Raw genomic sequence first — 13,322 nt, forward strand, 5'->3', positions numbered from 1 at the left:
CTCCCCGGCCGGCGGCCCCGCGGGTGCGGGCGTCGTCCCGGGGTGCCGTGGGGAGCGCGGGCCCGGCGGGGGCAGGTTGAAGGCAGCGAGCTCCCGGCTAGGTGGAGAGAAAAGGGGGGCGGGAGGGCACTTTGTAGCTGGATACAAGAGACCCGGGGCGGGGGAGGAGTTGCCGCTCTGAGGAAACTGTTTTGAGTTCCTCGGTGGACAACGTGTTCGGTGTTAGAACGGCCTTTTTTCTTGTCTAGCTTACTTCACCCTTAAAACAGACCTAACTACATTAAGCCCGAGTGTAAATGTAGTTCTTCAGAATTAGCAGCCTTCGTTCGATTTGGTTGGAGATCCGCACCTTCAGTCGCTTCAGGTTATTGGCAGTGTAAATGAACTTCACGTAGCCACCAGGACAGTAGTAAGCTGCAGCTGTGGCCCTCCTCTCTTTTTAATTGCTTGGGATGAAACACATTCTGAAAATGCAGCGTTTTCAGTGACTTTTTAATTGCTTATTTACCAAAATGTTTAGGAACTGCTCTCTGTGTGTGGGCAGTGTGCCTTCGTCACTAGGCACTGCTGAGAGGAGCCTGGCTCCGGGGCACAGCTGGGGAAAGCAGCTCACACTGCACGTCCTGAGGGAAAGGCTGGAGCTTTAGGCAGCAACTCTTCTCAGTGTTACTGAACATAAGACAGGGACAAATTCTACAAACTCCACAGACAGCAGGTCTTCCTGAGGCTGCAGTGTGATGAGTCCACGCGATGAGCAGGATTTCATAGAGGAATACTTGTAAGGAAGAGCTGGTGTTACGATGAAGAGGCTTGTTTCACTTTGCTTAGATCAATGGTGTCTTTGGATGCTTTGGAGCCGGCATCTAGTGGAACACGAGGCCAGTGCTTTTGCAGTTCCTCACACAGGAGAAAACAGGAGGCCTTTATCTTTCTCTGCCTTGCTTAGTGGAATATCTTGTAACTTACTTGAATGTTTAAGTACCACAAATGGTGTTCTCTTCCTAGCGTATACCGCCTGTGAGAATCATGTCTCCTTCACTTCTGATCTGGATGTCTGAGGTCAATAAGGAAGAAGAGAAAAATTGTCCTGAAGTTAAGGCTAGGGATGTGATATATGAGAATATTGTTTGTCTATGAAAAGACTTGCCTAGTGGTTCTACATTAGTGTTCTTTTGATGCATCCACAGTGTGCTTTACCAATGTGGCTTATCTATGTCTCAACAGAAAGGCTAAAAAGTTGAATGAGGTTGGAAACTGAAGCCCGACTTACCCCTGGGCACATTACGTGTTGGCAGCGCAGGGTTAGTAAGCTTACTGTGTTGCTTGTTGTGTGAATAGTTACCAGTGTACAGATAAATGGAAGTCTGCCTCTGTCCACCCAACACCTCTGACAAATGATGTGTTCTTTTGGATAAAAATCGACCAGTTGCTGAATTTTCAAGCACTGAAATGTAACTGCAGGCAGAGGAATTGCCTCAAAATACCTATTCCCTTCCCACTCAGACCAAGTTCATTTACTAGGAGAAAATACTGTGTAATTTACAAAAGGAAGACACTACTTAATTTATATCTGTAATTGTTCATTTAAACTGTGTATTAGGTACAACTGGGTAGTGTCCAGTAAGTACAGGGAAACTAAACAAAATTTACTGGTAATGACCTAAAAACCAGGACTAAGTAAAGAACTTAATTCCCAAAGTGCATTTTTATAGCTGTGCTTAGCCAGAAAAGTCTCTGAAATCTATGTATATTCACTGAGATACCAGTACGTCAGCTATACAGTTCTAGGACTACACTGGATCTGGCCAGTGTCGCACGGAAGCCAAAGGCAAAGTCCTATGCACTTACCAGTAAAACATAGACGATAGCAGCTCTGAGGAACAGGTATGGATAACTGAAAAATAAAGAACTTTTCAGTCCCATTAGTTTTGTCATGTTTTTAAGAAAATGCAAAAAAAAGTGTTGTCTTAATTCAGATTCCTTGATGCCTCCTTTGTTGTATGCTTGTGCAATACGTAACACTGGTTTAGTAGGAACAGCAGGTGACATATGCAGGTCTAAGAGAATGATACTCCCTTAGAGAGAAGGAGGCAAATCTTCTCTCCCCAGGCAAAACGATCGTATTAATAACATCTTGAATAAAGCTAATAGTCCCTGGAGCTGGAAGACTCTCCAGAAATTTGCTGATTAAAAGGTGACTAACTTGAAAATGGGAGCACAGATACCATAAACTGGTGTTAATATAAGTTTGGCCATGCATCCTCCTAGTAGAGAAATACTGGATTTCAAGGGTTTGACAATTCAAGCATTTTATTTTCACCTGTGTTCAACAAGATTGAATGTAGAAACTCCCAACACTGACTCTAACAAAGCCAGTGCCTAAATTCCCATTAACTTCACCTTAACCAAAATTTCATATTATGCTTTCTAATTGGTTTGGGATTTATTATTGTTTTTTCTTTAAACTCTTCATCTCTTTAGTTATGTGTGTGTGTATACGTTTCCTAGGGAGATAAGACATTACTGTGACATACTGCAGCATTCATTTCATGTTTATAATTTTTGTATCCAAATGGGACTTGTTCTAATGATGTAATTCATGTCTCAATAGGAAAAAACATAATAATTGACAAGAAAAAGGGGAGATGAGAGGTGGTGTGTCTGTTTGCCTTTTCATTTATGCTGTGAAGGTATGATGCTGTTGTTTCACAAAGCTGCTTGACAGGACAGACTTGTGCTTGCTTCTTCCTACTCCTTCCCTGTTCCTAGTGCGCAGGATTGAAGGTTGCTTTGCCCTGTGATATGTATATGGTCAACCCCAGGGAGCTTAAGTAGATTAGTCTTTTAAAAAGAACTAAGCATAAGGTTAGGGGAATGACTGTTTCAATGAATCATGTTAACATAACACCATTTATGTCAAATCTACTCAATTTAAAAACAAAGCAAAAAGACCTTCTGATAATTTGCATGGCTCTGGATTTTGTGGCGTTTTGTCATCGTCTTTGCCACATTACAGGTTTCTGTGAACACCAGAAACTGACTGGAGGTACAAAGAAGCAGTTAAAATGGTTACACTTCTCTGTTTAATATATAAATATAGCTCCCACCCCAAAATCACTCATGTTCTGTTCTATAATCTCATGTACTAGTTATGAGTCATGTAAATTACGGATTGTTAGGTAAAAAATAGGTTAGGTGTTTTTTTAAACTGATGGTAGCACTGAAGACTAAATAAAATCAGGTCTTTCAGTCTGTTTTCTGCTTTCAGCATTGCAAAGATGTAAACGAGTGAGCAGTTTTAGGATAAGGAAATTATATGGACTAGCTGTGATGCTGAAAGGAGTTAAACATATCAAGGGAGGAGGATCTTAAGTCTAATCTTAAAACTGCATATATTTAGCACAAAGTTGAGAGCTCAGTTTGTGAAAAAGAGGCTGCCTTTGTTCAAAATTCGTGCCTGACCAACAAATCCATATCTTAAAACAGAGTCTTTGGAGTAGATATATCTTTCTAAGATTCCAATAGAATAACTACTTATTAATATTCTTTTGACAGAAAGTAGCATATAGGCGTGGACACCATGAGCGCAGTGTTTGCTGAATGTTAACTGAACCAATATGTAAAAGAAATCTCTTAGATATGTAATCATTAAATAAGGAGGTTTAGTCTATCCAGCTGTGATTTTACACATGTTGTCAAATACTAAGTACAACATCCAGGGTAAGATTTTCTTTTTGACTGTTGCAGTTTCTTCATAAAATATAGAAATATATAATATCTTCTCTACTGAATGTTCTGGGAAGGTTAGGAAAATAATAATAATAACAATAACAACTATATCTCTGTGGTTAACTTCTAAGCCTCAACTCACCAAAGAAATATACATTTCACTATTTTTTTAAAAGAATACACATTTAGAGAGTTGTGTCTGTCTTGCATCATTACCGATGACAAGTGATATTTATGTTCACCATGTTGTTTGGCCCTATTGAATTCCATATTGAAGGTCCTCCTGCTTACAGACACACAGCCGTGTCATATTGGACTGTGTTCCAGCTCAGTGTCCCTATTGCATTTGCATTCCAAAACAGGATAAGGGCGGGAGGCAATTTGTTAGGTACCCAGGCCAAAAGAAAAGAGAAATTTTTGATGCTGTTTTGTTTAGCAAAATTTCATACTACTTATACAAAGAGTAAGTGGTTATATGTAGCAGCAGGATGACATTCCTGCTCTGCTGGGTGATTGGCCATTCAATACTTCACCCTCTGCGTATGTTTTCATGCAACACTCCATTTTGTGGAGTTGAGAGCCTTCATTATTACCTGTTGGAGTTAAAAGTGAACAGAGCACAAACTGAAATGCAAGAAATTCCATTTAAACATAAGAAAAACTTTTTTATGGTGAGAGTGATCAAACACAGGAGCAGGTTGCCCAGAGAGGTTGTGGAATCTCCACCCTTGGAGATGTTCAAAAGACGTCTGGGTAGGGTCCTGGGCAACCTGCTGCAGTGGCCCCTGCTCTGAGCAGGAGGTTGGACTAGATGATCTCCAGGGGTGCCCTTCAGCCTCAGCTGGCCTGTGACACTGTGCAAAGAACTGCTGCTAACGCTCTGCTTTCCCTCAGTACAAAAATACACTTTTGGCCAAGCAAAGGACAATGATCCTCAAATTGCAAAAAGCTTGATGGTGACGAAAGGCTCACATACCCAAAAGCCCAGACCAAGGTGCTAATTAATATTATGGGAAACTGCAAAGAAGAGTTGCCAAGGAAAGCAATTCTGAAGAGAACACCTGGAAAGGACTATAAAACCTTTCAATTCTCTATTCACGGCACTCAGTCTCTTTAAATTGTACCAACATTTGTATTTCCATTAAAAAACATTTTAAAAGAGTTGTAATGTGTCCATAAAAAATAAGTCTGTGTGGATCTTGGCAGGCAAATTCTCATTCTGGGAACATTTCACATTTTGCTTTTCTTTTTTTAAAACTTAATTTACAAAAAAGCTGTGTTAACCTCTGAAAGTTTACACTGACTGTAGTGATTCCATATTAAATGCTCTTGTGTAGTAAAACCTTGATCATAGCATGAACTGTTAAAATAAAGCCAAAGAAGTTACTATACCCCCATTGATTCCTAGGTCTATGTAACTTGTAAAGCAACAGAGGAGGATCTTTTTTTATCAGGGAACACTTTTCCAATGTATGGTCTGCCATGTATATCTTTCACGTACTAGGGAAAGGATTTCAGCTTTCATGCCAAGTCCTTTCCTTCCTGACAACACTTTTTTCTTCTTTTCTTGAGAGGAAAACTTGTGTTCATAGTTGTCCTGTCTAAACTCTGTTCTTGGCTTTGCTGTATCTTTTAAACAAAGTATGTGCATCTCAGCTGTAAAATAAGAGGTAGATGGTAGCAGGCAGAGTAAAATGTGAGATGCCATCATGTTTTGAGGATCAGCGAGGAAAGCAACCTGCTTTGGATGCGTCAAAGAATAGGAGATTTCCTTCCCTTAGTTTAATTCTATAATTTATTCCCCTGTTTTGCAGTGTTGAACTCTGCTCAAACTTTACAGCAAGTGATCAAATCAAGGAGTGGGGGGAGACCTTAGCAAACTGTTGCAGTACTTCTGGAAGACCTTTCTGCTCAAGTTTCAACTCCTACGATTTTAATACCACTGACCATATTCCTTTTCAACCTCATCCATTTTTCAATCTTTTACTTGTTTGGAAGTGAGGAGAGTAGTTCCTAAAAGGTCAGCTAATCCATGCTGCCTCTGTATTTTACACCAGCATAAGCTTGTTTCACAAAGTTTCTTTTTAATCACACTAGAACATTTGAGAGGAAAACCAGAGTTTGAAAATTTTTCATCTCAGATGAGACCTTCCTCCATGGCTTTGTCTGGGGTGCAGGAGTATATACATACAGAAGTCACAAAACCAGCTTGTAGTACTGGTGTTCTGTAGGAGGATTAAGGCAAAGGAGATATCTAGGTTTCCAAAGAGTTCAGCGTATGTAGACTTTACAATACATGATTTCTGAGGCAAAGACTGCAATTTCAAGTGCTATTCAAGTGGCACCTCCTGAGACAGGCTATGCGCAACTAGATAATCTACTACAGATCAACTATGTTTCAACAACCCTTACATCTGTTTGGAAGCAGATACTATGCATGGTAAGGGCCATAAGACATGGGTAGTTATCTTCAACTGGGATGCATTGAAATCGCTAGTGTCATGTCTGTTGTCTGATAGAAAAGGACAATAAAATCGTGGACAGCAATTTGGTTGTTCATCTATAGACCAGAGATAATATTTCAAGCTTTTTCTGTATCCATCAGTTGCTCTATACTAAATATCTTTTTATTTAATCTTTTAAAATGTTAACAGCGATGCTAATATGTCATTCTTGATGGTGCCAGAAAGCTCTTTGGCTAAGTGAACCACAGGAGTTTTAATAAACCTCAGCACTGCCATTAGTTGTAATTTGACTGACGTTCTGAATGCTCTGTGCAGAAAATCCACTTCTTGTTTCTACCTAGGTCAAATAACTTGCAATATTAAATATTAAACAACCTATAATACTGGATGACTGAGATAAAAAAAGAAGCACATAAAGCCTCAAGTGCCAGGAAATTAATGTTTTCTTTTACCCTTATGTGCCTGTCTCCTCAAATAGTTTGGAATGTCTTCTTAAAAGTTCTAGATCTTTTACAAAACTTGATTTTATTTTAAAAAATAGTTTTTCCAACTGGAATGACTCAACTGAATAAAGTGTTTTTATAATAGAAGCAATTACATTTTGTGTTATGGCAGCAGGGGGGGACCCTTTTTAATTTAAAGAATTACAACTTTTTGGCTGCAGAGCTTTTCTGTATTCAATCCCTTAACACTTATTTTTGATTTTGACACTTCTTCTTCCAGGCTTCTTTGCTATTTGCCCTGTTTTTCAGATATTGTATGTATTTATCTAGATGAAAGCCTCCATTGGGATAAGCACGGTGAAGCTCCGCGGAGCTTAAGGGAGTAAAACATTTGAAAGAAAACTGTCAGCCTGATTCTAGACCACTGTATCTTTTCTACAAATGTTTTTCTACTCCTGAAGCCTGCCTTACTCCCATTGCTTGCTTACATTACTTATTATATTGTATTGTTAACCACTTTTTATAACTCCAGTTCACCATTCTATTCCCTCTTACTACCCACCCTATTTTGATGTTCAATTAAATGCAGTAATTTGGCCAGCCAGGAAAACACAGGATTGTACTCCCCTAAATCCAGCTTTGCATAAATAGAACTTACTTTAACGCTGAATTTGATCCACGTGCTAATTATTGTACTGAAATCAAATGTTCATTTTACTGACCATACAGGTCCTTACTTCTGTATCTTTTACACTTGGGGGAATGCTTTCCCTCTCTTTCACAGCATCTTTAAACTCTTAGCAAAATTCTCCTTGAAGCAAGCATTCATATTCTATATATCACATTACAAAAAAGATAGTATTGCTGTATTTCTTTATAGTGAAGAGCAACTTTAAGCTTTCAGTTTAGGTTAGCTTTATTTTACAAGCAGAGAAAATAGTAAGATGCTCAGGAGAAAGTAATATTTGTGTCTTACAGTCCACCTTGCCACAGTGGCAAACAAACTTGTGGACAAACTAGTATTGTCTCTTCACGTAAACTTACTGGAACATACAGATTTAGAGAAAACAAAGCCAGAATTTTCCATAACATTATGCAACTCCAAATTTTGCTCCAAAGCTCTCAAATTTTGTTTTGTTTCAAAGTTCTGTATACATTTCTGTGCTTTATATTTAAAGTCCTTGCTCAGTCTGGTAGCTTTGAGACCAGGCAACTGAAACATGGAGAAGAGTAGTGGCATTGGACCTGCAGTGCAGAAAAGTAAAACTGAAACCACTGTAACTGATATGTCGATATGATATATTAACTATCTCTTATAAATTTTGTTTTGCCAAGGATCCCTTTTTGTAGTCCCTAAACTTGTTTGGGAGTTTCTGGGTGGTGGCGGGTGTTTTCTTTTGTTTTCTCGGGTTTTTTTTTCCTGTGAATTATCACCTTCAAACTTAGCCTGGCTCTGACACAAATTTGGATGTCATGTAATTTTCTGAAATACATTACCTCCAACATTAAATTAAAATTTATCAAGGTCCTGAATCTTTATATTATTATGGGTAAACAAATTCCAAGTGATAGCATATGTATTTCAAGTATAATTCATTCCTGTTCAAAAGGCCAGGAGAAAGTCTACACATAGTTTGTGGAGTTAAATGTCTGTTTTGAGGACTTAGGTATTATTTAAGTGATTACTAGGTCTTGTGCAAATCTTCTAAACATAAGTAAAATTCATTCATTGTGTTTGCCTTTTGGATGTAGAATTGGACCTAGTTCTGTCTTTTGGAAAGGAGGTACACATTGCTTAGGATAGTATTGGATGACTACTTTGGGTACTTTTCATGTTCAATGGCATCCGAGTCTGACTTTTAACCTGACATACATGGCAAAACTGAAGAACTGTATGATTCTTCTTCATGAAAAAAAAGATATTTCCACAGAAAACCAACCTATACATGACTTTATTTTTAGGATCTTTTCGGTATGATAAATTATTTTCTCTAAATTATCTCATTCTTTGTTTACTGTACTGATTATAGATTAATTTTTGCAAAGATGCAAAATACCTCTCACTAATGTTGACAGAACTTAGTTCTGCCTTTCAGGAAAGGCCCAATGGTGGTCCTTTGTACCTCCAACAAAGTATTGAGCAGAGACTTCTTTATGCCACTTTGTATTAATCTCTTTGGTTTGCCAAAGAATCACTAAGGTCTTAGGAGGTGATTTTTTTAGTCCTCCTTATTCAGAAAGGTCCCTTCAAATGGAAATGGGCCTGGAAAGGTAGTTGATTGTGCTAGGTTCCTGGGTCAGCAAAATGCCCATGGCTGTGGCCACAAAAGCAAATAAATAAATAAAAGGGACAAAATACAACTGTGTTACATGTCTGAAAATAATATTGCCAAAGTTAATGACCAGCTGAGGTCATCATGTAAGATACACTTTTGCTGAGATTGACGTAAGGATAGTTGCTTGGAGCAGACCAGAATGTAAATAACAATGGTCTTCACTTTTCCAAGAATACTGTGGAATAAAAGAATAGTATAATGTAAAAATAAGCAAGAATATGGATGTTTGTACTCAGACAGTAGAATCTAAAATTTTTGTCTCGGTAGTTGTGTTTGGCCTTACATTCCTACTTATTCTTAAGCTTGTCACACACTGAGATTCATATATGATCTGTAGGGACCATGTATGACATTTCATGATCTGTTCTTGGCAGAAGTTTTCCATTAGTAATATAAGTGCTAACCTTATACCTTCTGGTAACTTCAGGAAAATCATATTTGCAAAGTCTTCTGCCAAAACAGTCTTGGGTACCTTGCATCTTTTTTATCTGCTAAGTTTTTACTTGGGCACATATTAGTTGTGGTTTCTTTGTTTGCTGTTAAGTACATTCTTCATTTTATTCGATGGTTTAGTACATTAAAATCTTGCCCCACAGAAATATTTCCATTTCAAAATAATTAGTCATTCTAAATTAATGATTGGCTCTTTAAAATATTAACTTTATGATATCTTCAAAGAGTTGTCTTCAAGATTTGTCTTTCATGATATTAAAATATTTGAAGCTGAATAATTTGATTTCAAATTTATGACATTCACGAGGTAATTTCTGGGGTCTGTTGGTTCCAGTGACTGTATTGGGCATAGTAAGTGTAAGAATGATTAATGTCACCAAGGGCAAGATAAGTCAGAAATCACGGTGAGCATCTGGCATGTGTTCATCTCTGCCCTATCTGCGCAGTTCTCAACTTCCATATTTTGCAGCAATGTGAAATGAGAATGTGGTCCGAGCTGCACTAAAAATGCTTAAGAAGTGGCAGTATACTGTAAAAGAAAACAGATATTGTGGCTTATAAAAGGGAACAGAAACTGTCATAGAGCATGTGGTGGGTTGGCCTCCTCCAGCCGCCGGGCACCCACCCAGCTGCTCTCTCATTCCCCCTCCTCAGCAGGATGGGGGAGAAAATATGATGAAAAATCTCGTGGTTGAGATAAAGGCAAGGACATCAGTTACAATTACCATCACAGGCAAAACAGACTTGACTCAACCTGGGGAAAATTAGTTTGTTGCCAAGTAACAGAGTTGGGTGGTGAGAAACAAAGGAAAAAACTAAACCACCTTCCCTCCACCCCATTTTTCCTAGGGTCAAATTTGCTTCTTCGTTCCCAACGCCTCTCCCTCCTCCCCCCAAGCAGCACAGGGGGATGAGGCATGGGGCTTGCGGTCAGTTCAGGACAGTTCTTCTCTGTTGCTCCATCCTCCTCACACTTTTCCCTGCTCCAGCACAGGTCCTCTCCATGGGCTACAGTCCTTCAGGATAAACCTGCTCCAGCATGGGTCTGCCACAGGACACAGCTCCTGTCAGGAGAACCTGCTCCAGTGTGGGCTCTCTGTGGGCTGCCACACCTTCAGGATATATCTGCTCCGCGGGTGGCAGTGTGGATGTCTGCTCCACCAGGACCCTCTCCATGGGCTGCAGGGAAATACCTGCTCCACTGGGGCCTCCTCCAGGGGCTGCAGGGCAATCTCTGCTCTGGCGCCTGGAGCACCTCCTCCCCTCCTCCTTCGCTGGCCTTGGTGTCTGCAGGGCTCTTTCTCTCCCTAGTTTTCCTCACTCCTCGTGCTGCCGTGTGGCGGTTTGCCCTTCCTGAAATACTCTTGCCCAGAGGTGCTGCCGTCTTGGCCGTGGGGCTCGGCCGTGCCCAGCGGCGGGTGGGTTGGAGCCGTCTGGAACCGGCTGTGTCTGGCACGGGGCAGCGCCCGCCTCTCCTCACAGAGGGCTCTCCTCACAGAGGGCTCTCCTCACAGAGGCCGCCGTGCAGCCCCTGCTGCCAGCAAAACCTCGCCACCAATACCCAAGGCATCGCGTTAAAGTCCAGTATTGCTTTTCAGACAATGGTAAATCAGTTATTTTTCTGAGCTCCGTGGAGTAAAGTCATGTCAGTTTAAGAGCAGCTCTGAATGAGAAGAGGACGGACCCCCAGACATCCTCTAGTGAGAGACTGACACTTTGCGGTGCAGGCTGTCGCCATAATGCCACAAGACATTGCTGAAACAACAGGTCTGTTATGGTTCATGTGGCACTCACACACAGGTATGGCAAAAAAATTCTACCATAGACTAATGAAGTATTTTTGCAAATTACCTAAGTTGAAAAGCATGATTCGCACATCCTAACTTGATCGTTTTGCCAAGAAAACATTTCAAAGTCCAGTAATTACATTTTGCATGAAAAAATGGCCCTTTGTTGGCCATTTATTTGCTCTTTGTTGATTAAAAATCTGCCACCATTCTCTGCCAAAATTTGACATATATTGAATCAGAAGCTTGGCAGCCTTCACTGATCTGTCCTCATGAATATTCCCCCCATCATAGAATTATTTGAGCAGTAATGAAATAGAGAGCTGGGAGCTAATACTGCTGCTTTCAACTACTACTTTGACCAAGAATGACAGATAATGACATTTTTACAGATGAATGAATGAAGATTAATAGAGACATAGCTGTGAGGATTAAATAATCTAGAATCTCAACTGGATGGAGAAAACTCTCATGAAATGTGCTGGGAAAATTTAATAAGCATTTTAAAGAATGATTGTCAAAGATAAAGCATGTTTTTAACTACAAAGCCTGGAAATTCATCCAGGTTTATCTTAAGTAATAAGTTTGATGTTTAGCTTCAGAAATTAATGTGAGTTATTCCATATACACAACTTAGATACCGCTGTCTCCCATAAGAGCAGTCAATAGGTATAAAGGGTGAGGAAGTCCTCACAAAGTTTTCTATAGGGAAAAGTAAGCAATGAAAGGCCATTACAGTTAAGGACTGTATAGAAGGTCTTCATTATTCATTAAGAAAGGCAAGTGTAAATTGGCCAGGCATACCTGCTCCCTATTCATGGATTTTCAGGCTGGCCATAATTGCTGCAGAGTGCAGGATCAAGAGATCTGCTGATACCTCTTGAATCATTATTCTTTGTGAAAGGATGCTAACCACAAACTACAGGTTTTACAGATACAAAATTGCATTTTGAATTGTACTAATGTTATTGTTCCATAATAAATAACTGTGAAATTGCCAAATATACCTGAGCTTCCTCAGCAATAGAGATATCTGATTATAAAGAAGGCAATTATAAAGAAATTCAGTCCCTGTACATGTGTGCAGCAGGAGTCAATGTTTGCTGCTGCAGTTTCATGTAACATCTAAGACAGGCTAAGCCAGTGCACCACGTCTTCTGCTTTTCTCCAGCTGCCCATCCCCATGGCTCCTTCTCCCCTTTTCACATCATGTCCTGCTTTGCACTAGCACCGCTACTGGCATGCCCACCCAGTGAGCTGGGGTTGCTTGCAAGGGTGGCTTTCACCTGGGCTTGTGCCTTGGCCCGGGGATGAGGGACCCCAGGGGATGCTTTCGCCTGGAGAGCGGAGGATGGATGGCTCTGGGGCAGGAGCAGGGAGCAGCAGGGGTGGGGGTGAGGCACAGCCACTCCTTCCAGTGGCAGTCTCAGCCTGAAGCGCTCATGGGACTCCTGTCAGTTAATGCAATCATTTCCTGTTCTAAATTTAGTGAAAGTGGTAAAGCCAGATATTGCTGTGTGGTAACTCCTGGAAAATCCCTCCCTTTTGAAATAATGAGCACCAAATGTGCAGCAGTTAGATGTTTGTTGTTATGTATTCAAATTATGTCGAGGGCTCAGTCACAGAAGCAGGCACGTTCTTAACAAGCCCATGGCATTTATTTTCATTTCATTTTTGGTGATGAAACTGTGTTACATCTTTCTCAGGACATAGTGCTCATGTCCCAGTATTTAGTATGCAGGCTTTTTGTAAGGAGATTCACTTTAGAAGGCACAAGATATCCCTTCAAAAAAGGTGTACAAATAGAACCCTCCATTCAGTTAATCTATGCATGAGTGATTGGAAGGTGACTAAATTCCCAGTCTTATCTGTATGCCACATATATACAACCCAAAGAACCAGTGCCTAAATTGCAAACCCTGTAAAACACTCCTGGGTGCTGAGAAACTTTCTGATCTGCATGGGAGGAGAATTCAGGCAGGACCTGATGCCTGCATAGAACAAGTTTACTAATTTCTGGACATCCAAAATGCCAGAAAAAAAGTATATTTTTTCTATAAGACACTGTGGTCTAGTTCACAGGTGGTAGAAAAAAAATGCTTACAATAT

The sequence above is a fragment of the Haliaeetus leucocephalus genome, unplaced genomic scaffold (genome assembly GCF_000737465.1).
Source record: "Haliaeetus leucocephalus isolate CR32 unplaced genomic scaffold, Haliaeetus_leucocephalus-4.0 Scaffold317, whole genome shotgun sequence".
NCBI lineage: Eukaryota > Metazoa > Chordata > Aves > Accipitriformes > Accipitridae > Haliaeetus > Haliaeetus leucocephalus.